General features: G+C 46.0%; 2 pseudogenes; both read right to left on the reverse strand.

The window, feature by feature from the left end:
- Nucleotides 1-3,707: 3,707 nt before the first annotated feature.
- Nucleotides 3,708-5,210, reverse strand: LOC149347495 (legumain pseudogene; annotated as a pseudogene).
- A 7,324-nt stretch (nucleotides 5,211-12,534) lies between these two features.
- Nucleotides 12,535-13,860, reverse strand: LOC149347496 (legumain pseudogene; annotated as a pseudogene).
- Between the last annotated feature and the right edge of the window lie 10,127 nt (nucleotides 13,861-23,987).

The following is a 23,987-nucleotide window of genomic DNA, read 5'->3' on the forward strand; positions in this document are numbered from 1 at the left end:
ATTAAGTTCTTCATTTCATGTAAGCTGCTCCACTGTAGACGAAACCATAAAGATGCTTGTTTGTTACGCCGCATGGATCTCATGTATTGTTTTTCCCTGATCATACCATTTTGTCATTCTGTGCAACTCGAATATTTCCACGTTGCTGTTGTTGCCAACTAAGCTTTAAGGAGGCGTAAGCTAAAAAAGTGAGAATAGTGCAAAAAGCAGTATCCAGAGAGGTGTGTCGGATCTCGGCGCAGGATTGTGTGCAGTTCGACCCCATCATGGGGGTATGGATGGATGGAAAACTTTATTAAGCAAGCTAGTTTGGACCGTGCAAGGTCTCAGGGCCAGCGCAGAGCCCTCACATTACGCGCATGTGTCCAGCCCACGTAGGGCCATGGCACTGGCACCCCGGTTCACACAGCGGAGTTGCGCGTCCGGGTCCTGCAACGCAAGGAGGGCCTCCCATTCCTCCCATGTACCGACGGTGGGCTGTCCCTGCGGGGGAGGATCGGCAGGGCAGCCGAAGAGGATATGGTCCAGGGTGGCGTGCGATTCTCCGCAGAGAGTGCACTCTGGGGAAACGAAGCGGAAATAGGATAGAAGCTGAGGGATGGGAAGAGTTCGTGTCTCGAGTCGCCTCCCGAGGATTTGTTGGGAGTGGGGTAGGCGGTGGTGAGGAGGGGGTGAGGAGGGGAATAGAGTCGACGGGCAAGGCGTGCTTGTTGAGTTAGTTCTGAGAACGTGTGTGCCCGCTCCCTCGATAGTCAAACATAAGCGCCTTGTTACGACAGCGGGCAAATCTTGTGAAATGAATTCGTCACAGCGCTCTCAGCTAACTCACTGCTGAACCTCTGCAGCTCACATTCAGTGCTTAGCAGGTTGAAGCAGCAAATACAGGCTGGGCATAAATTTTAAAGCTGCTCTGTAGAAAAGAGGACAAGAAAAACAGGATGTCAAGTACAGGCGGAACATAGAGAAAAGTGCTTCTGCCAGCTGAGTAATACATGCGTGTGAACTTCTATTCAAATTACGAAAATGGGACATCAGAAAAGTTTCCAATGATAGCGCTTGTTATTCAGAGAGTGCTTATTGCAGACATGCAACACTATCACGCACTGAACACACAAAAGAACATTAAGAAGGTATGGGTTTCATCACAGCAACCGTTGGGCAAAATGATATCGCCTTCAATTATGTTTCATGAAACACACGAAAACTGATGCATGAGTTGGCTTTCTTGTGGATGGGTCTTGTTCAACCGGACTCCACTCGAGACTTCTTTTGTGTTTGAAAGCCTGTAGTGCAACTGCAAATCGTTGTTTACAGTTGATTGCCAGGTATCAAGGAAAACGTGCAAAATTGATTTTTAAGGTTTGTAACACAAGGAAGGTAGTCTGCGTCAGTTTTCCATGACATATCTGCATGAAGTATCACTTCACAAAGGTCTATACGCTGCCACATGGTGCCAGCTTAGAGGGTAATGTGTGGGTATGTGTGGGGATGTCACTAAAATCAGGCATTAATTTTCTGTATACCTTTTCCTTGCTGTGCGAAGCTTACTTCATTTTTAATTTTGGATATATCATAACGAAGAGCTGAAGTCTGTGTAAGATTGATGGAAGGCGCTTAAAGGGCGCTTAAGATCAAAAGTTTAAAACCTGGGCTCACCGGAATGACTCCTGTATAATAAAGGACAGGCTAATTCTGTATACGACGTGTATGCGTAAGTGCATTATTCGTTTCTACTCCTGTAGTTGATTAGATATGAACAGCATGCAAACATTTGACCACATGAGCGCGTTACAAGCGGGCGTTGTCCCGCCAATTTGACATTTTTTTACCGCAGAAGTATAATAGTAAAATGCGGAACTGGTGGGCGCTCAGCTCGCCGATAGTTGTCACTGGTCTGATTGGCGCCAGGACAGGGTTAAACTGGAGAGACGTGGGAGAGGCCGTTGCCCTGCGGTGGGCGTAGTCAGGCTGATGATGACGATGATTGGCGCCAGAACTATCAATACTGATCAATAAAATATTGAAGAGGCTCCTCCATGCCAACGTGGCGCCTCCGTGCGAGCGTGCAACGCATACCTTCTTGCACGCGTATCTGTTTACCCTCCGCGTTGTATGTGGACTTGGCTCCCAGACGCACGCCCTTCGCGGACCTTATTCGGAATAAACGTACCTGTGTTACGGTTTTTGTGTCGACCGGTCATCGCTTCCTAGCAGTCCACGGGATACAAGTGCGTGGTTCATACTGCAAATTCCTTAATCTGCAATCCGACGAGCAGCTGCCCATAGGCGAACGATCGCTCAACTGGCCGTTGCCGCAGTAATGCGCGCGGTTCAAATTTGAGTCATGTGCCCCTGGCCCGTTAAAAACAATTCCGGCGAAAAAAGCCGACAGCCACAGATTGCTCCCCTACGCGCATTTATTGATGGCATTAACTTAGTAGCAGGAGCTTCAAATGCGCTCTGATCACAGCTGTCGCCGTTGTTTGTGCGTGCCGACGTTGCAATATCAAAGGCGAGTACACGCACAAGTGCACCACAGGAGTTCCGCACCTTACGAGTGTTAGCAGGACATATTTGATACTCGTGAAGACGAAACCGTACCACCAGAAGCGGCGGAAATAGTATTGTCGCCGTGAGTTTATCCGGATGCGCAGAAATCAGCAATACATCACATGTTCCGGCGCCGATCGTTACATCATGAAAGTGGCTAATGAAACCATGTGTCACTTTGTTGACCCGCACTGTGGAATGCTGCAGATTTCGTTCGAAAATCGAAAATTGGTTTTGAGGGAAGGAAATGACGTAGTAACTGTCTCACATAGCTCGGTGGACACCTGAACTGCGCCGTAAGGGAAGGTAGGAGTGAAAGAAGAAAGAGAGAAAGAGGTGCCGTAGTGCAGGGCTCCGGAACAATTTCGACCACCCGGGGATATTTAACGTGCACTGACACCGTACAGTGCACGGGCGCCTTTAACGGTCCGCCTCCATCGAAACGCAGCCGCCGAAATGCAAAAGGCGCCCGTGTGCTGGGCAATGTCAGCGCACGTTAAATATCCCCAGGTGATCCTTTGGCTTTTTTCGTTTTCTGCGGCTCCATGAGTGCAGTACTAACGGATTTTTATTTCTCCGTTCCTAGCCTGTGCCACCGGGTGCCCCATATATTGGTTAATTCGCGAATATCTCTATTAATGAGGAATTCCACAGCTTTAGCTCTCGTATGTCCCCTAATCCGTGGTAGCATAATACGTGCCCACCTTTTAGCACTGTACACGCCACATCTGTCCTCCTAACGTCACTAAGCCCTTTGACAGAACAGCGCTGCTAGACTAGCCGCACTGGATAAGGTTCTTGCGTTGAACGTTACCGGGTTCAGTTTCCAATGGCAGCCTGTCCGGAGCCAAAGATCATTAGCCTCCTTTACTGCATCACAGGTCTGACTGCCGCAATGGTCAGTTGCTCCGCAGCTTTATGTTCTTCTTTTGACTTAACAGGATCGCCTTTTAATTCCTCTTTCAGCTTCTGGAAGAGTCTTCAACATGTTTTAAGTGCACTACGCAATTGTGCTCTCTTTAGTACACGAAATAATAAGCGGCTTTTGCGCCTGCAACCATTGCACAGCAATTTGAAAATTGAACGCATCCCACCTTCCCCAATCAAACCAGAAAAAAAATTACAGCACCATTTTGTACTCAATGAAGCGACAAGGCTAAAGAAACCAATATTGTTTATTGTCTTCTCGCACTGCTTTGTGAAGACCACATAAAAGCTGAAAAAAAAAATCGTAAAGGAACCCAAACATATTCATATTAACGTATGCCCCTCATGGTGGGGTGAGTGCAAGCGGAGTTTATGGCATTTAAGATATCTCCCGACCGGTACCCGGACTCGCATGCGTTGACCAACAAACGCAGTTGGTGAAAGGCGTAGGGGTTGTCGTCAAGATTGAAGCACTTGTCGTTGAAGTGGCTCACAGCGTGTTCGTAGCAGTCAAAATTTTTCAAATTTTTCTCGGATGACAGGAGCAACTCTATGTCGTCTTTCTTCTCTCGAGCGATGAACGTTGCAATCTCCTCAATTTTCCTGTTAAGGAAAGCTCTGTTATTCAGTACTTGATTGAGCTTCTCCTGAAAAGATTTCTTTGTGGCCGGGTCGGTGGCCTTCTTCAGTTCGTTCTCGAGAATAGCGATGGGCACGTCACGGTTGGAAGTTGGCCTACATGGCGCTTTCGGAAGAACGATAGGTTTCGAACTCCTGCTGCCTTGAAACTTGCTAAGCGCGATCTTTCCGAGGTCAGTGTCCCCATACATCATGACGTTACTATTTTCAGCTTTCCTTCGCACTACGTTGTACTGGTCATTAAGAGTTGTCCTAATGAGTTCCTTTATATCCGAGTCCTCCATCCACTTGACACTGTACTGGTTGCCCAAGTACGCCCCTCTTCGACTATCCCAGTAGCAGGCATACGACTGCTCCTCGGGATTAGCTGCAGTAGTGACATAGATGTTCAAGCCTTTGGGTAGCAGGCGATGGAAGAGAGATCCAGAGTGGCAAGCCTGAATATACAAGACCATCCTTGAAAACTTTCGCTTTCTTCGCATACTTATGAGGACATCAGTAAGCTCCCTAGCTTCCAAATCAGCGCCAGGGAACCCTAGTGCACCTCTTCGCCCGTGACCTGAGAAGAAGACGAAGACGTGGTCTTCGGGACCGCTGGCGATGACCTTGCCGCTACCACCGTTCACCTTGTTTCCTTGTAGTATTTCAAGAAAGTTATGTGCGCTCACCATGTATTCAGTGTAATCCTTAGGAACTCCACTGTATACGTCCGATCCTTTGGGATGGTTGAGTATCACACCAGGCGTTTTGTTTTCTGTGTTGTTGGCGATGTCGTCGTACATCATGACAACAATGCGCTGGTCAGGGATGCCGTGGTTATGAAGCACATGGTACGCGTGGCAAATGTCCGCTTGATGTCGGTAGTTATCGTAGGTATTAGAGCCAGCCACAAGAAAAGCCCATATCCTGGTTGGAGGACGAGTAAAGTTTTGCATGCGACCGGACTTTGCAGGGAAAGCGACTACGCTGAGCGTAACTGCCAGTAGAGGCAGAAACAAGCGCCGCGACACTACCATCGTTGCTTTCTGGGTGATTCTGTTCTAACACGGGGTGCCGTTTTAAGGAGAAAGGATGAGCAGTAGTGGACAGCTATTGGTACCCAGACGTACCTACGTAACGATAAGACTTGCGCCACATATGAGAGCCCTTTCAGCGAAAGAGAGCTGTTAGCTGCAATGTACCGCTGCGGTAGTCAAACATCCGGTGACCTGAACAATGCTGGAGTTGGCTGATTATGGATCAGAATACAATGAGCGAAGGATAACAGCTATCGGCTTGGCGGCCTTTTGTTGTCCAGCTTCCGTGAAACACAATAGCGTCATCTGCTGATTGTCGTGATCATATCATTTTCCCCTTCTTTAATTAGAACCTACGCAGCAGGCTTAATTTGAGTGCGAGTTAATTTGAAGGAATCAAGCAGTATTTGTTTTTTGTGTATGTCTTCGAGCAGCAGTCGCGGTACGATTATTTACAGTCACAGAGTTTAAAATAATGCTATGCAGTAGCCTCTCTTTGCACATTTTCAATAATAATGATAATGCTGAAAACATATATTTTCCAATAACTCATACGTGTCAGTTCGTACTTACACCTTTAGAGTGTGAAGGTTGGCCTTCTCAGTCTAAGATGAGATACCCTTAACTCAGTGTGGCAAGCTCAACCAGAAACTAGCTAGATAGTGACAAAGACGGATGGTCATTTGCTCCCAGCTTTTGCCGGTCGCAAGCCAGAGAAAGGGTCGGAGTCTAAGGTTCACAACAAAACAAACTTTATACAGCAAGGAGACGATACAGAGGAAATTGTAAACACTAGCACCACATACAAAGTTATCTACAAAACAATGCAACACATTCGAAGTAACACGAGAGAGAAGCTAAAAATTGTAGGAAACACTTAAGCTGTGCCTTAAGGGTATGACACGATAGTGTAATGGACTAATTCACATATATACAGAAGGTCAATCTCTGCATTCATGGATCCCTGGGAGTACTCATGTCTCTTCTGGCGCAGTGGTGCAGCGGTTAAGCGACGCGCCACTATCCTAAGATGGCAGGTGGTCCCAGCGGTGATTCTTATGCGCACCAGGTTGCGTCTCATTACCAGCAAGGGAGGCATGAGCAGGCGTCCAGATTAGGCGAATGCGCCGCGTGGGCTGATAATTTAGCAGAATCCGTGCTGCTTGTGGAGAGATTCTTCCAAACGTGGGTCGTGCAGTCCACCCGCCCTATACTCCGGCAAGGACAGGTTGTTTTCTTACAGAGAAATCCTGCAGCACTACAGGCTTGCAAGACTCAGATTTCCCCCAGCAGATAAAACGCTTTCGAAGCAACAGGCCAAAGCCTGGCGTAAACTTCAAACTAAAACCTATCCAAATCCCCAATTGTGTAGCTTCTATTCGGATGGACTGTACTCAGACAAATGCAAAAATTGTGATGCCAAAGCCGATCTAAATCATATGATCTGGAACTGCCCGCAGTCCCTACCCGCGAGTCGCTTCATTACCGACTCTGATCATTGGGAGGCTCTATTGCTCAGCCCCGACCCGGGGACACAGATCAAGCTCCTCCAGCTGGCTGAAGACGCCGCCGCTGCCCAAGGGATAGCGGCCGCCGTTTAAGCGGGGGGTGACTTCGGGTCGCTCCTCTATATCCGCTGGAAATAAAGTTCCACCACCACCACCAGGTAGCGTCCCGAGCGACCACGACCATTGATTAATTTCAGGCCACGTGACGCCGCAATGTCACGTGGCCTGCCCCACTTTCCTCCTAGGTTTCGCTCTGCGCACAACCTGTCACAGCCATGCCCGTGAATATTGCTCACAACGCCGACAACTCCTACGCCTGATTTTCTGGGTAACTGGGCCTTTAACGCTATAGCATTAAAACACAAATTAGATTTTGCACCGAAAGTCTACTAACACACGAGAAGAAAATGACAAAGAGGCTAGGAGTTAGGGATAATTCTTAGAAAGGTGTGCGGGCCCTCCCAGCGGTGTTAAATAGCTTCAAGTCTATGCTTTTTGCCGACCTCCGAGGCCCAAACCACTTTCTCCCGGTCAGAGTTGTGGAATGCAGTCTTGCACCGACTGCGGTATGAGATTGGAGGTTCAGAGGTTGTTGGTCGTCAGGGTACTCGAATAGGATATGATTGAGGTTTGCTTTAGACTAGAACGGGAATCGTATTCCACCCAGTATTCATCAGAGAGTAGATGTAAGGATTTTGGGAATGTACGCGTTCGAAGTTGCAACCAGGAGGAAACCTGATCTACTTTGGGGAGGAATTTGTGTGAGGGTGGTTATTTGAGTCGATCGTTTCTATAGGGGACAGTGATTTCGTAGTAGATTACCAGGCCCTCCTGAACCTGGGACTCTGGTCGCTCTCTGCCCGGCTGACGAATCCTCCGGCACATTCAATAGCTGCCGTGTTCCGTGAGTGGGAGGTGTGTGTTGGCATCCATGTGAGCTGGAACCGTATTGCGGATAATTTGGCTCTTGCCACGGTGGAAAGAGCTGGGGCATGAAGCTTTCTCTCAGCTTAATTCCTGATTTCTGCATTTGAATCACTGAGAATGGGTTGTGCCCTGGCGCCGGCTGTGGCGAGTGCTATGGCCGCCTCCTCAGCCTCTGCAGATAGTCCGGCATTAAGAGAGGTGGCCTTCACCAAGGGTTAATTAAAGGCAATGAAAACAGATCGCAATTTGTTCACCGGGCACTGCGTCAGTCCGACGGACCGAAGGCTCACGATGTTGCCGTCTCAAAGGCTTGCGCACTCTTCTTCGCTGGTCCATGGCTGGGCGTCTGAGACGTTGACCCGGGGTAGCGCGAGAAGTTCTGTAACTTGGCGCCAAGGCAGTAGCGCTACTGCACATAGCATCGGCAGTACAACGCGCTCTCACCATACGTCCAACGCTCGCCTCACTATCGGCTAGGCAAGGACAAAGGCTTCCAGAATGCTCTACTCACGTCTCGTCTACCCGGCGCCACCGCGCGCGAGCGAAGTTAAGATGGCATAAGTCAACACACGCAAGGTTAGGCGCACTCCGTCGGCAATGAGTGAAATTTTCTCCAAGGTTCTCGAATTGTACTATGGCGCGAGCGAGCAAGATCGCTTCAGTGCCACGCCGACTTTCCAAATGTGCCCCGATTTTGGTGACAGACAGCACGATCACATTCTCAAATATCCTGGCGAGAAAAGAGTTTTTGTGTGTCCTTCTCGTTCTGGTCCTTTGTCTGCAAGCGCTGTTTTTCTCAAGATGTACCCCAACCAACTCGCCCAGCAACACACCTTGCTCCAGAAAAGAGAGGGGAAAAACATCTGATACAGTGGCATCTCCAGCCTTGAATGCACGCAGACCTTCACGGAGCTATTGTGCATTCGGCGCTGAAGGAAGCTTTACCGAGAGTCAAGGTTTCGCTCCCAGTTTGTTTCGATCGCTTCGTCAGCGTCCTGGATGGTGGCAACAAATACAAGCGCTACAAAACAAGAATTTCTTCACTGTGAATGCTTAGTGTCTATTCAGGGCGACAAAGCATTGCTAAGTACGCATGCATTTCTGCACTTTGACAGCCATGCGACATCATCATCACTATCAGCCTGACTATAACCACTGCGGGGCAAAGGCCTCTCCCATGTCTCCCCAATTAACCCTGTCTTTTGCCAGCTGCGGTCACCGTATTCCCGCAAGCTTCTTAATCTCATCCACCAATCTGCCGCCTCTTGCTACGCTTACCTTACCTTGGAATCTACTCGTTACCTTTAAGGACCAGCGATTATCTTGCCTTCGCATTCATGGCCCTCCCAAGCCCATTTCTTTCTCTTCATTTGGACTAGGATGTCATTAATCCGCGTTAGTTCCCTTACCCACTGTGCCCGCTTCCGGTCTATTAACGTTTCACCTATCATTTTTTTTCCATAGCTCGCTGCGTTCTCCTCAACTTAAGCTGAACCCTCTTTGTTAGCCTCCGCATTTCTGCCCCATAGGTGAGTATTGGTAAGATACAGCTGTTGTATACTTTTCTCCTCGGGGATTTTGGTAAACTACCATTCATGATTTCGAGACAGCCTCTCATATCCGGTCCACCCCATTCTTATTCTTCTAGTTATTTTCCCCTCATGATCCAGATCAGCGATCACTGCCTGCCCTAAGTAGATGTATTCCCTCACCACTTCCAGCACCTGGCAATAAATTGTAAAGTGCTATTCTATTGCCAGACTGTCGAACATTACTTTGGTTGTCTGCATTTTAGTATTTATACCCACCATTCTTCTCTCACTGTCTAAATTGAAAACTTGAAAATCCTTCATTTCTCCTGCAGCAACTCATTGACCATGCTTTGCAGATCATATTCTGAGTGACTGAGCAAGGCAATTCCATCAGTGAATCGCGGATCACTGGGGTATTCTCGACCTGGGCGTAATGCAGAGTCCAAGGTTCTAGGGCCTTGGGTACAACCTTCCTTACAAAGGAAAGTAGTGAAACCACTCCTAAGATTCTTAAATGACCCGGGGTTGTATTCCCGTCTATAATCTTTAAGTTCTTAGTGCGCGCCCTCTGTCCCCTTGACATAGTGGCGACACTTGAAAAACTCATTTCATTGCCCCTCTTTTTTCTTTTTTCTCCTTTGTTCCCCTGCTCAACCGTAGGGTAGCCTACTGGGCATCGCCTTGCTAACCTCCCTGCCTTTCTGTCCATTTCTGTCTCTCTCTCCTGGTTTCAGAACGTGTTATCGGTTTGTAATTGAGTTCAGCATGGGCTCACTTGTAGTTATAGTCGTTTGTACTTACCGCAGTGTCATTTCCTTCCAAACAAGCTTTGTCGTGGTCACGGCGCTGAATTCCACTTTGTTGCCGAGCAAAAGATTCCTCCCAATCGGTTTGTTTCCGTTGTACTTCAGACTAGCCAAAGGCACAACCACTACCATACAGACCACTGCTCATTCCTCTGTTCAGAAGATCTGATAACTTTGCGCAACCGTCGCAAAGAGTTTAGGAACCATTCGCAAAGGCATGCAAAGAAAAAAAGAATTAAAAAACTCACAGCATGCTTCAGAGCCTGCAATGCGAACGCCTGAGCGCTAGGTGTGGTGTGCCAGCAAGAAATTTTGATAAAGTTCATGCTTAATTTACTATGCTCCCATCCGATGTTCGGGTGTATTTTGTGCAACACGCGTCGCCTGGTACGCTTTTCAATAAGGGGACCTGTACCGTCAAATTGGCCTTCCCGGACACGCCCCTTGTTAGGTGTCGCTAAAAATTCTGCACCATATGCCAACGAAGAGTTTTCTTGAAACGTGTTTTGCGCAACTATCTGTTCAGAACTTGGATCAAAATATTTGACAGTTCTGGTTAACCGTGCCTCTCGTGGAAGGGATTCCGCGCCAGGCGTATTCCTATGAATCAGGCTTCTTCTAGCAAGAAACGATAAAGAGCAGTCGGTTAAATACTTTTGCTTCCAAGCAAAAGTTTCAGATAAACTGAAACTGATATCCATTATCAGATTTGCGTCTCCATACTAAGGGAATAATGCCAGCTTCGACCACAGCGTACGCAGAGATAATCTCGTGCACGAAGGGTAGGATTCGTTCTTTTATTCGAGTGCCTCTTTTGGCGATGAAACGCTTCTCAGTCTTCTGTCATAATGTTAAGCTCCTGTTTCTTGCTTGTTACAACTTACACCACAAGAAAGGAACGAAGACAAGACACAAGCGCTTGTGTCTCCTGCTCGTTCCTTTCTTGTGGTGTGTATAGTTTGGCGCTATTTTTTTCTCTAATTCAAGTATGCACCAACTAGCCCAAAAAGAGGTGTTAATGAAGTTGCAGTGTACGTCTTCTTGTTTTGATTGCCTATTCATTACCACGTGAAGGACCCAACTGTGGGCAAAATGGTCTTCATAAATCGTTCACGTTGGCAATAAGCGTTTAAAAATGTGAAATAACAGCGCATAACATGTGTTGGGAAGCAGAGTACTTCATGCAGTTTAAAATTGGCCCTTTACTAAGAAATATATAAATACCACAGCCTACACTACTGCAGTCGTTAATGACTTCTAGCGAGCTGTCTCCAGTGCATGAATAAGAAATATATTTATTTTATTCTTCACATTCAATATTTCTGCCGACTCATGAATTATAAAAAAGACAAAAGCACCTTTTTGAGAAATCGCGCAATTTCTGTTGCTCACTAATACACTGAAGTTTCAGGCTTGAAAATATTTCGTTAGATGGTTGCTTTTACTTGAATTGATTAATTCAGAAATATATAGTTTGGCATGCATTCATGTGCCCTTTCTGACCGTCAGCAAGTGTCATCTTTATCTTCCGCAAATCGGGCAAGACTTTTCTGTTGCTATTACTGCTACTAACTTGTACTTATAATTATGAGAGAAGTGCAAAACGATGACCTGGAAAGACTGAGGCTTGCTCCCCGGAAATTCTTTTCGTCGTGGCTTGCTCAGAGCAGAAACAACGTTCACAATAAAGGCGCCTGTCAACAAGCTGATGCTACGTGATGTTTGTTGAGCCATCTGCATCGCTGTAGCCCCAGCGTACCGTGCATGTGATTGTGCTGCTAACATTCGCGCACACTTAACAAAAATTCGTTAAGAGTAGAAAGCATTGATAATTTTCGGCGCCGCAAGAGTGTTGAAATCACCCTTTTATTTTCTTGTGAGGAAACGTTTAGCTTGATGTTTCTTATAAATATTTATTTCTCTTTTTGGAAGCACCTGTAGTGGCCACATCATTGAGAATAGATGTGACAAGTTACGTATCAATAATTTAGTGTTGTCAGTGCAAATTACCGTCCTACTTGAAACATTCGTATTAAATTTCCTGAAACCAAATGCCTTGAAGCCCTACAAGGAAGTTTTAGTAACGTATCACGCACCCTTCGTTCAGCGCCACCTTAAAAAAATTCTAATTTCTCTCTTTCCGAACATTGCGGCTATGTTACAAAATCAGCTGCTCGAAATCATTCCGGATGGCGCGCTGCTTAAACGGAAACGGATTCACAGATAAAGGTTTACCCAAACAATCACAACTACTACCTTTAGTTCATGAAGCAGTAAGAAATTTACCGCTCTTCCTCACAAGGCACGCCCTCTGCGCAACGAAGACCGCCTGGCCTTCAAACTAAACAATGCAGGACAAGTAAAACTAACGCTTCAAAGACATACGAGCCACCCCAGAACCTTCCACACACTCAGTTCTCCTAAGCCTAAAAAATATGCAAAACGACAACAAAATTTAACGAAAAAATCATAGAAACTTCTGACCTCTCGCTAATCACCTCTTTTACAAAGACATTCCAATCATTAAGACGAGGAAACAGCCAGTATATCCTTAATCTTCTCAACGCAATTTTTCAATTACATTTTCTGAAGGCCGAACACTTTCTGCAGAAATACGTGTAGCTTTTCCTCAAACTGTGCCTGCAACTTCTTCACGCCGGCAAGCCTTGTCCATGGCAGCCGTCAGCACTGGAAGGGTGTACCCGGAATCACATGCGTTGGCCAAGACGTGGAGGTGCTCGAGCGCGTAGGTATGCTTGTAAACGCTAGAACAACGTTCACTGAAATAGATCACGGCATCTTTGTAGCAGTTAAAGTTTGTTACAACCCTCTTGGTGGACAGGAGTGCTTTGGTAACATTTCCGTTCGCCTGGGAAACATACTTGGCGATCTTAGCGATTTTCGTCTCTACGAATTGCCTCTCCCCGAGGGTCTGGTTGAGCTTTTCTTGCAGAGACATCCGTCGGACCGGGTCTGTGGCATCCGCTATTTGGTGCTCCAGGACGGCGACGGACGTGTCACAGTCCGAAGTGCCCCCGCACGGAAAAAATGGAAAAAAGAACGGTTTCACTTTCTTGTCCCCCTGGAAGTCGCCAACTTTAAGGACTCCCATCGCGTCATCGCCGTACTGCATCACGTGGCTCTGCTTAGTTTCGGCTTTGACGAATTCGTACTGTTCGGAGAGGCTCCTGGTTTTTAGATCCTGCGCGTCCGAATCTTCCATCCAGTTTGCGCTGTACTTGTTACCCAAGTACGCCCCTCTCTCTACGTCCCAGTAGCAAGAGTAGGACGGCTCGAAAGGATTTGCCGCCGTAGTGGCATAGACGTTGATGTCTTTGGGAAGGATGTTGTCGAACATGGATCCGGAATTGCAAGCCTCCACGTAGATGGTCATCTTGGCGTACCTCTTGTTTGCGTGCATTGTCTTGAGCACGTTAACAAAGTCCGTCGCGAACAACGGTTCGCGTTTAGGGAATCTGAGCAAGCCCGTAGTGCCGTGGCCCGAGAAGAAGATGAAGATGTGATCCTTGGATCCGCTGGCGATGACTTTTTTGCTACCACCTTTGATTTTCTTTCCCTGAAGTATCTGGAGGAAGTTAAATGGTGTCACCAGTTCTCCGGTGTAGTCCTTAGGCACTCCCTTGTACACATCTGGTCCGTCCGGTCGGTTGAATATCCTATTCGGCTCTGGGTTCAGTAGGTGCTGGGCAATGTCGTCGTACATCATGACAACGATGCGCCTGTCGGGAACTCCGTGCCTGTGCAGTACCTGGTAAGCGTGGCAGATGTCCGCTTGGTGGCGATAGTTTTTGTACGTATTGGACCCGGCCACGAGAATAGCCCACTTCTTCGGGCTAGCCGCGTACAGTTCATCCGCATTATTAAAGTTTTCCGGCAAGGGGCCGAAATTCGACGCCCATGTCAGAAAAGAAACAAACAGTGTCCACAGGTCCATGGCTGCTCTGTCTGCGGGAGGCTGAGAGACCCAGAGGCTCCTTTTAAAGGAGCCGTCACGTGCATTGTGGTCATCGCGTTCAAAGCAAGGCGCATGTAGATAATGCAAGTTGTACTGCTTACCGGCACAGTTTGAGCGAAAATTGCGCTTATCTGCTAGAAAAGGGCCACCGGTGGACACGTTGCGAGGCCCGAGCGGTCGTGTAGCTGACTGCTTATGAGAGCCTAAAATGTGGCACCACCTCACCAGAACGCTGAGCGTCGTTGTTTTCCTTCACTAAAACTTGAAGAATAGTCCTCTATTCCTAGGCTCGTTAATTGCAAATGTAGATGCCCCTGCTCGACTCGAACATCGCCTTAGCCATTTAACCATCATCCAAGTGAAGAACTGGAGGTATAGATAGCACACCGAGACACCCAGAATGCATTGGTAACCTGAAAATTAACACGAACAGAAAGAAAATATTTTGAACGGTGGTGAACAAGCAACCAGTTCAGGCAGATAAACAAAAAACTGCAGTTACTAAAGAGCAACGTACACCATTGAGAAATAATCATATCGCATCCAGATCATAAGGAAGCAAGAGGAAGGAAGATAACGCGGGTGACAGAAGCCTTTGGCTCTGATTAAAAATTTACGGAGGGCACGTAAGACAACTTACATGCTTAAAGCATGCGAAAGCTTTGTCTGTCTTATTTTTATTTTTTGCGTTTTGCGTGCTCACCTCGCAATCTGAAAGTCCTGAGTTCAATTCCCCGCACGTTAGGAAGAAATGGTATTCTTCTCTGAGAACAAGGGGAGGTCACCTGGGATTTTCGGGATGACTGCTGCAGGAAAACGGCAACGCTGTGCTCATTTGCAGGTGAGCCGTACAACGGTTTAGCATTGAAAATATCACCTTCGAAACAACCTTGGCTCTGAATGATTTTTTTTAGCACAGAAATATTGCGAACTTTTTTTTTTGGTTCCTTATGCATCGTTGGCACGGCATCAGTGGGCACGGCGGACCGAGAGCGACCATGTGGCCTAACAGACCATTCTTCTGCCTTGTGCAGGTTCATGCTTTTGGTCTCGTCAGAACAACAAAGCAAATCAACCAAGTTGACGGGCAGATCGACCTTCTAAACCTGCCAGATGCAGTTGCTGATCTCCGATCTGCGGCTGCGTCAAGTTTATCAAGGAACCGAATCTCTCTTCTTCCTTTGGCGATATCTTTACTGCTTCGGGATGCACCGACAGCGCCATCATCACGACACGTGACCTCATCGCTTTGGGATATAAAAGAGCACCTTCAAGCCTTCGACTTCGAGATATCGAGTTGAATCCCGGACCTGACACGGAAGGTTCCAGCACAAATGAACTGCTTCAAAAACTGCTTTTGGGACAGAATAAATTAATTCAGGATGTTGCAGACTTCGTATACAACAAACTAGCATGGAAACACGTCTGGCGGACTGGGAGACTCGATTTGCTGAAATGGAGAAACAAGCCACGCGCGTGGAAGCACTTGAAAGCACGGTTAAAGCCTTAGAAGCGAAAATTACGGATTTGGATGATAAAAGTAGACGCTCGAATTTACTGGTTTTTGGGGTATCAGAGGAACCAGAAGAGACAGAGGCTGTACTGCGTCGTAAAGTTCTGACTGATATATTTTCTACGAAGTTACAAATCACGTGCAAGTCTGTAGCCCGAATACATCGGATCGGCAAGAGCGATAAAACGCGGCCAGTAATTTTATATTTTCAAGATTACGAAGAAAAGAAAAGTATCATGCAAAATGCTTTCAAACTCAAAGGTTCAAATACTTCTGTTCAAAACGATTATTCACGAAACACGCTCAGGAAGCGTAAGCTTTTGTGGGACAGTACTTCAGAGGAAAGGGAGCACAAAAGAAAAGTTCAACTAATCAACGAGAAACTTCGAGTCGACAACGACCTTTACATTTGGGATGAAGCTAGAAACTGTAGGAAAAACATTGGTAAATATAACATTGCTAAACAAGACTGACATCTCCGGCCTGATACGAAAGATATGCGCCTATTAAATATAAATGCACGCAGCATTGTTAACAAAAGTGATCAGTTAGAGGCTATTATCTTAGGTTACAACCCACACATCGTTGTTTTGACCGAAACTTGGCTACACAGTGGCATAGATGATGAAGACGTCTTTCCACCATCTTACAGTGTTTTCCGTCGTGACAGATCAACGAGGGGAGGCGGGGTGGCTGTGCTGGTAAAGCAAAACTTGTCAGCAACTCTCTTGTGTCAGGCTGATAGCATAGAAACTATTAGCCTAAAGATTTCTTACTACGGACATTAATTTTTGCTATTGCCGTTTATCGAGCGCCTGGCTCACCACCCCAATTCCTGTGTGATTTGAGTGAGCATGTCAGTTCATTCGTGCATAAAAAAAAATTTTTAGTGGGGGACTTTAATCTTCCAGGAGTTAACTGAGAACATTGTTCTTCTAGTGGTGAATTGAGCACTCATGTTAATTATATGCGTGAAATAATCTTATGCCACAATTTGCACCAAGTTGTCAACTTACGAACGCGAGTGCATGGTTCTTCATCATCAATGCTTGATCTTGTCTTCGTGAGCAAAACAATCGAGCATTTTTCAGTATCAATTGAACATGGAATATCTGATCATAGGATGGTGTACTATTCGTGTCATTTAAAAAAATGTACCGCTAAGAAGGCAAAAACTGTACAAGTGAAGGACTTCACACGTGCCAGAGACGAAAGCGTGTTAGATTACCTCGATTTACACCTAAGCACCTTTCACGGAAGCAATGTAGAAGAACTTTGGGACAAGTTCAAAAAAATCTGCACTGATTGCATCGAAAATTTCGTTCCAACGAAAACAAAGAAAACAGGAAATGAAAACCCTTGGATAACGCGTGAAGTCATTCACTTGAAAAGAAAAATAAAACGCTTAAGACGACGGAATGCCTCACGAACTACAGTACAGAACTTACAAGCTACGCTGAGCTCGTCAATTGGGCATGCCAAACGGCATTACTTTAATAACACTTTGCCGCACTTTATTCGTACGGCTCCAGAAAAATTCTGGAAATTTCTGAGTAAAAAGAACAAGGCAGTGGATCAAATAATAAAAGATGGCATTCCCGTTGTCGAAAAGCAAAGTATCGCCGAACACTTTAATGCATTCTTCCACAGTGTGTTTATTAACTCAGAAGAGCTTGCACTTCCCTATTCACCTTTATCAAATGTATCTCCTGAATTTGTATCCGCCCAAGGTGTGCTTTCTATGATCCTTAATCTAAAAACAAAATCTACTCCTGGACCGGATAACATACCGAATGTTTTTCTGCGCCGATACGCAGAAATGCTGTCACACTTTCTGGTAATAATTTTCGTTGCATCACTGTCCACTGCAGCCCTTCCCCCTGACTGGCGAACGGCACGTGTAGTACCAGTGCCTAAGAAGGGAGACCCCACAATGATTACTAACTACCGACCAATTTCGCTAACATCATCTTGTTGTAAGATGCTTGAACACGTCATAGCCAACTTCATCAGAGATTTTCTGGAGGATAACAATATACTTTCACCTGCGCAGCATGGTTTTCGTAAAGGATTTTCTACGGTGACCCAATTAACAACGGTGATCCATTCCCTTGCTAGAGTTTTAGACAAATCCGGCCAGGTGGACGTTATTTTTTTAGACTTCAGGAAAGCCTTTGACCTTGTCTCACACTCTAAGCTTATTGAAAAACTTAAAATGATTAACCTTCCTCCTTTCATTATTAACTGGGTTCCTGCGTATGTCACTGATCGTAGACAGTTTGTTAATATTGATACTTACTACTCCCATGAACTTCCAGTTACTTCCGGCGTCCCTCAGGGCAGTGTGCTAGGACCATTGTTGTTTTCAATATATATTAATGACATTGTGAGCGTTATTACCGAACCCGTCCAAATACGATTGTTTGCAGACGACTGTGTGCTGTTCAGGGAAGTGTCAAGCGAGGATGGCCAGATAACTCTTAATACTAATCTACAAAACATTCTTTCCTGGTGTCGCTGTTGGGATATGCAGTTGAACGCTGACAAAACAGTCTATATGAAAATAACCAAGAAACTTAATAACCTTTCTTTTCCCTATGCCCTCGGGACAGAACCATTAACCGAAGTCAGCGAGTATAAATATCTTGGAATCACACTAACAGCCTAAACTGGAAGACTCACATAACTAACGTATATGACACAGCTTTTCGGAAACTTTGCCTTCTCCGTCATAAATTGAAGCACGCCCCCGCCGAAACCAAACTTTCAGCTTATACATCATTAATAAGACCAAAACTTGAATATGCATGCGTAGTATGGGACCCTTATACCAAAACTAACATTGACGCTCTCGAAAGAATCCAGCGTAAGGCAGTCAGGTTTATTTTTTCTAAGTACCGTACAACTGATTCCCCGACAGCCCTAATGAAACAACATGGAATACCGACACTGGAACTGAGAAGAAAAATTCAGCGCTTAAAATTTATGTTCTTTCTTAAAGTTCTTAAAGATAACCTTCTTGCTCTAACTCCTGATCCGTACATAACACTACTTACGGCACGCCGAACACGACATCGACCCGATCACTCTCTAACGCCTTACAGCACCAGAACCAATGTTTTTAAATATTCTTTTTTTCCTCGCACGATAACAGATTGGAACAACTTACCTCTGCCTCTGCTAACCAGCATTGATTCAATTGAAACCTTGAATTGCTCTTGAATATTATGCTTGTCCCCTTTTTGGTTGCCCAAACTGATCGTGTTTTTGCCTTGCTACAAGTTTGACATTTCATTTTTGCATATTTCATTCATTGACTTATTCTGTTTCTTTATGTTTTACCGTCCCAAATGAGGAGCTCGGTTTGCATTTCGCTTAGTCCTTGTTTTGCTCATGTTCTATTTCCCAAAGAACAAGTGTTTTGAAATTATTATTTGCTATCTTCGTTCTGTACTCTGATATCATTTGTATGCCCCTCCTGCTTTGGCCGTAAAGGCCTGCAGTATTGAATAAATAAATAAACAAATAAACAAATGCGCCGACAGATTTTACAAAATCTTCAATAATTCTATTAAGTTTCGACAAGGAGCAGTTTTGTAAACGCTGCTTCTAAGTCCCTGGGAAAATAATAGAACGCAAAAATTTGAATGATGCGCTGTTGAAGGTAACACTACTGAGCAAAGTATGAGGAACAATTTGATGGCGACACGTGATCTCCAGGAACCTTAAAGTCATTGCTTTCCTGCAAGCGGGGCGACAACGTTCTGCGTTGCGCGGTCTCACCCGCTGTCTGCGTTGCTCATTCGCGGCCTTGTATCTGTTTTTCTCGGAAAGGTGTTTCAGCTCTCAACTCACCGCCGTGCCCCTCAAGTTACGCACATTGAAGCAAAGATAGAGCCGGCCATAGGGCTCGGCGATTGGAAGTTGAGCACTCTTGCTTGCACCGGTGAGGATTTCGTGCGGCGGTGTGGCTGGCACCTAAAATTACAGAGCAAAAATATAGACGTCGCGCCCGATGAGCTTATGAACAGTACCTGACCCCAGTCTCCGAAAAGCAGTGTGCAAAAGCGCTGTGGCTTCTCTGTACCTATAGTAGACAAACCGAGAGGATAAAGAAAAGGGGAGAAATGGTCCCCAGATTTACATATCAAGCAAGAGAAGAGATACCAGGAACATGAAGATTGACCCGAACGTAGATCTGAGTACTACGGCGGGTTGTGTTCATTTTAAGTGATGGAGAAGAAATGTAGGTGAGCAGTGCACACAATATGCTGAATATTGCCCGTATGTTAACAGATTGCACTCCAAGAGACCTAAAATAGCGTCACCGCTAGCTGAGAGTTCAAGCAATGACGTGCTTGAATGCACGTCATTGCACATTCTCAATGCTGTTCTTTACTTTGTGTCAACGTCAACAAAGAGTAATCAAAGCTGTGAAACTAGATGACATAGGCAGATAATTTAGTAGAAGACCCCCAGTACGATGGAGATCACAAATGTCACAGTTCATTTAGGAAACACGTGAAATAGAATGCATGGAATGACTCATTAGCAAAACAGAAAGACGACTCCCACCAGGCATGAAAATTAATATGAAAAATACCAATGTGGGCGATGACGATGATGACGCAGAAGCTATAACTGCGGAAGGGCAATGATGGTTTGCGCTTGCGTGGTGCGGCTGTTAATTAAAAGATGACCCATCGCACTGCAATGGCAGGTGGAATGATGGCAGGAGGATGGTGGAACCAGCGCGTGTTTGTGTCTCTCTTTTTCTTGGTCCTTCGTTTTAGTTGCGCTGTTTCGTTCCTTAAAAATGGCAGGTGCTGCCACCGGTGGGGCTTGTAAAACCCATGTTGTTCTTACCGAGCCACCTAGATGTCATTGCGAGAGGCTTTGGACAAGCAAACATTGTAAAATCTTAAAGGGGCGGTTATATTGCTGGCGCGCTAAAACTAACTTATTTTTTAGACATTCAGATGCACAGCGTGGGCAAAATAAACGCCACCTATGTCATACCCGAGAACAGTCATGACCAACCATGAGGAAACCTCCCCATTTACCAGTAAGTCATACAGCCTATCTGAAAGCATTACTCATGAAGGTGCATTTCGGTAACCGGAAACCGGAAACTGGAAAAGTTTTCTCAAGTAAACTTCCACAGTTGCATAGCGTTCGCCGATAAAAACGCAAGCCGTTCGAGGTCGCGAATGATGTGTGCAGTGAATTCCACATCAGCCATCAAAATTGTGTCTGTGATCCCAAGTAAACTTCCACAGTTGCATAGCGTTCGCCGATAAAAACGCAAGCCGTTCGAGGTCGCGAATGATGTGTGCAGTGAATTCCACATCAGCCATCAAAATTGTGTCTGTGATCGCAGGCTTTCATTCTTCTTGAGGTTTGTGTGACAGAATGAAAAACAGCGCTAATTTAACACAAACAACTAAGAAACACAGAGACGTCTGGAGTCGCCTTTCTATGTGGTTTGAGTTAAACTAGCGCTGTTTTTACGTTTTGTCAAACAATGCCCCACCAATTAGCCCTGCAAAATGTACTGTTAACCATTTTTCAGGATTCTCTCCTAAAAAGTTTTTGCTTATTTAAAGCAGTCAAACATTTATTTGAGCAACGCTTGCCTCTCGAACCCTTGCAGAGGTGTTCATATCTATAGTCACTTAGGAACTGAGCATAACTGTGATTTAGCAGCCCTCAACCTCTATTCCTTGAATGCCAAACATTTACACAACTTGAATTTCAGTGCGTAATACAGAAAATAAAATTAAGGTTGGCCTCAGTGAAACAGCGCCCGGAGGTACCTAGAGGACATATGCGCCGTCAGTTGAACGAAAAAGGTTGTAGAGTAACGGTGCTTCAGTGGTGTCTTGCTTACCGTTGTAGGCTATTTCTGAATATCACTTTGACAGTAATGCAGTTTTCAAGAGCGCAACAACGATAACAGTCTACGAGGGCACTGGCCGTCACACGCTTCCAGACGTCGCATCAGCCTTAGGACGATGGAGTACTCGAGAGTATGCAAGTGCCCCATACTCATATATTGCTGCACTATGGACATGATATACGAGGTAAGAGACGGAACGTAAAAGACCTGAACAATATTTTCAGACACGACACGGCCACAGTTTTTCGTACAGAAAGTGAAATAAATTCAAGTCAGGAAGGCTGTCAGGCAGCCAGACACGATCTCCTCACTAATGTGAGTATGTATAGCGAGCAGTCGTGATATCTCTGTGTTGAAATGGCTAATTTTTTAACGACTACTGTTAGGCTCTTTAATTATTAAGGGACATGTAACCGACCGTAACTCATATCCATATCAGTTTATAGAATTTCGAAAACACGACTACCCTCGGCGCTGTGGCCCAACTTCTGGCTATTTCGACGAGTTGCGTACAGTAGGGAGGTAGGTTCCTTTGTCTGCGAGCTTCCCGAAAGCGGATGTATTTTGGCGCGATGTATGCAAAACTTGTTCGATCACTGCGCCGAGTGTAACAAGGTTTTCGAAATTCGAACAATTGATATGGATACTACTTACGATGGGGGCTACATGCCTTTCAGTAGTTAAAGAGCATAACAGTAATAGTAAAGAAAGCTAACTTTTCAATAATAGTTAACGAGTCTAGGAATAGAAGACTATTCTTCAAGTTTTAGTGAAAGAAAACAACGACGCTCAGCATTGTGGTGAGGTGGGGCCACATTTTAGGCTCTCATAAGCAGTCAGCTACACGACCGCTCGGGCCTCGCAACGTGTCCAACTGTGGCCCTTTCCTAGCAGATAAGCGCAATTTTTCGCTCAAAGTGTGCCGGTAAGCTGTCAGAAGCATAGTGCGAATAGAGGTACGTGGACTGTGTAACACGGGCTACACCTCTTTCGATTAGTATTCTTTCTACTTCCTTAAAGGCAAGACTCACAGTTTAGTTCTGGTATGTGTACTCAAAGGAATACTAATGACTTATTCAGTTGGACGTGTATCAATAACCGTATTTCTGTGGAAAATGGTTACTACACTTAAACCAAAGTTTTCATAGGCTATGAAAAATTAAATATTGATGTCGAGCTATCACCATTCCTGCTGCATTTCAAGGAAACTTCACTGACGTCAAGTTATGCCCTCAGACTGCGCTCGATTCCCATCGGTGGGTTCACAAGCTAACTGCAGAACTACAATAATGGGCCAAATGCATCATTCTAGGCAACCAAAAGAATTCTCTACTCTGCTGACCCAGAATTTTATTGACAAATCAGCAAACATTCACTAAGGGGGGATCATGCTGGAGCCAAGATTCCGGCTTCACAAAAATGATCATTCCACATAGTAAAGATCAGGTTCTTCTTCTTCTTCTTCTTTGCACCACAGGTGCACCGCCAGAGACGGTTGGTAACTCGAACTGAAGCTCTTCGCACCAGGGGTGCCACGTCAGAGACGCTCTTGTGATCAGTTGACACGCAGGGATAAAAAAAAGGCAATAACTGAGGTTTATGTACAGATATTTACAGCGTACAGAAGTTTAGACACTCGAGACAAATTAACGGCACAAGGACAAACAACAAAAAGGTGGATCTGGCTAATACTAGGGGAGGCCCCTACTCGGCGTTGCCGAAGATGCGTTGCATCTGACCTTAGCGCAGAACCCCGCTTCCAGCTCCGGGGCCCGGTTTTAAAGCCTTAAAGGCCCAGCCCACATTCGGTAACTTCCAATCATGTTGTGCTCTCAACATGATTGGTTCTTCAAGGGCCTGGCCAGCCCTCCAGCTGCCGTAAAGTAGAGCACTCTCTCCACCACAAAATAAAAACAAACACAAATAGACATCCGTGCCAGCACGTGTGCGAATCAGTACCGCGGGTGGGGGGACACCCGTATACATGCCGGCGCGTTCGCGAGCGGCCGCGTTCCCTGAAAGGAGACGCTTCGCTTTGAGCACCCCCAGCCGCGTCCCGATGACCCCCGCGAACGCTACCGAACCCTTACACGCCCTTCCCAAGATTCTACAAAGGGCTCAAATGCCACTTTTAGAATTATAACAAAGGGATCGGTACGGGTCACAAAACCACCCTGTGGGTGACATACCGCAGCTACACAAACACTGGCACGAACAAAACCAAAAACAAAAAAAAATGCACACGGGCACCAACACAACACAAGCAAATTGCACACTCAAATACACGCGGTGACACGCTTGCTGTGCGCCGTAAAACGGAGTCCAAGTTGACAGGCTACTCAGTTCACTTGCATGCACACCCGCGTCCTGCTCGCGAACAAGCACACACACACACACACAGACGCTCGCAAGTGGAGCGTTCAGTAGTACTCGCACGACGTCCGTAAGTGGCCACGTGAGCCTCCTTAGCGTCGGAGTACACCGCCACTTTCCCCGGACGCTGCGATGAGCTGTCGCACGCCGCTGCTCCGCCGCCGGTGACCGTCAAGTTCGCGACGCGCTGCTTCCTTATATACAGATGCTTCCTTATATATAGATTTATATACAAATATGTACAATAGATACAAGTTAAGGCACTGGAGACATTAAGCAGCAAAAAGGACAAACCAAACAACAAACAGGTGGATCTGGCTA

This window comes from Amblyomma mixtum, chromosome 4 (assembly GCF_055824585.1).
Source record: "Amblyomma mixtum isolate Tamu chromosome 4, ASM5582458v1, whole genome shotgun sequence".
Classification (NCBI taxonomy): domain Eukaryota; kingdom Metazoa; phylum Arthropoda; class Arachnida; order Ixodida; family Ixodidae; genus Amblyomma; species Amblyomma mixtum.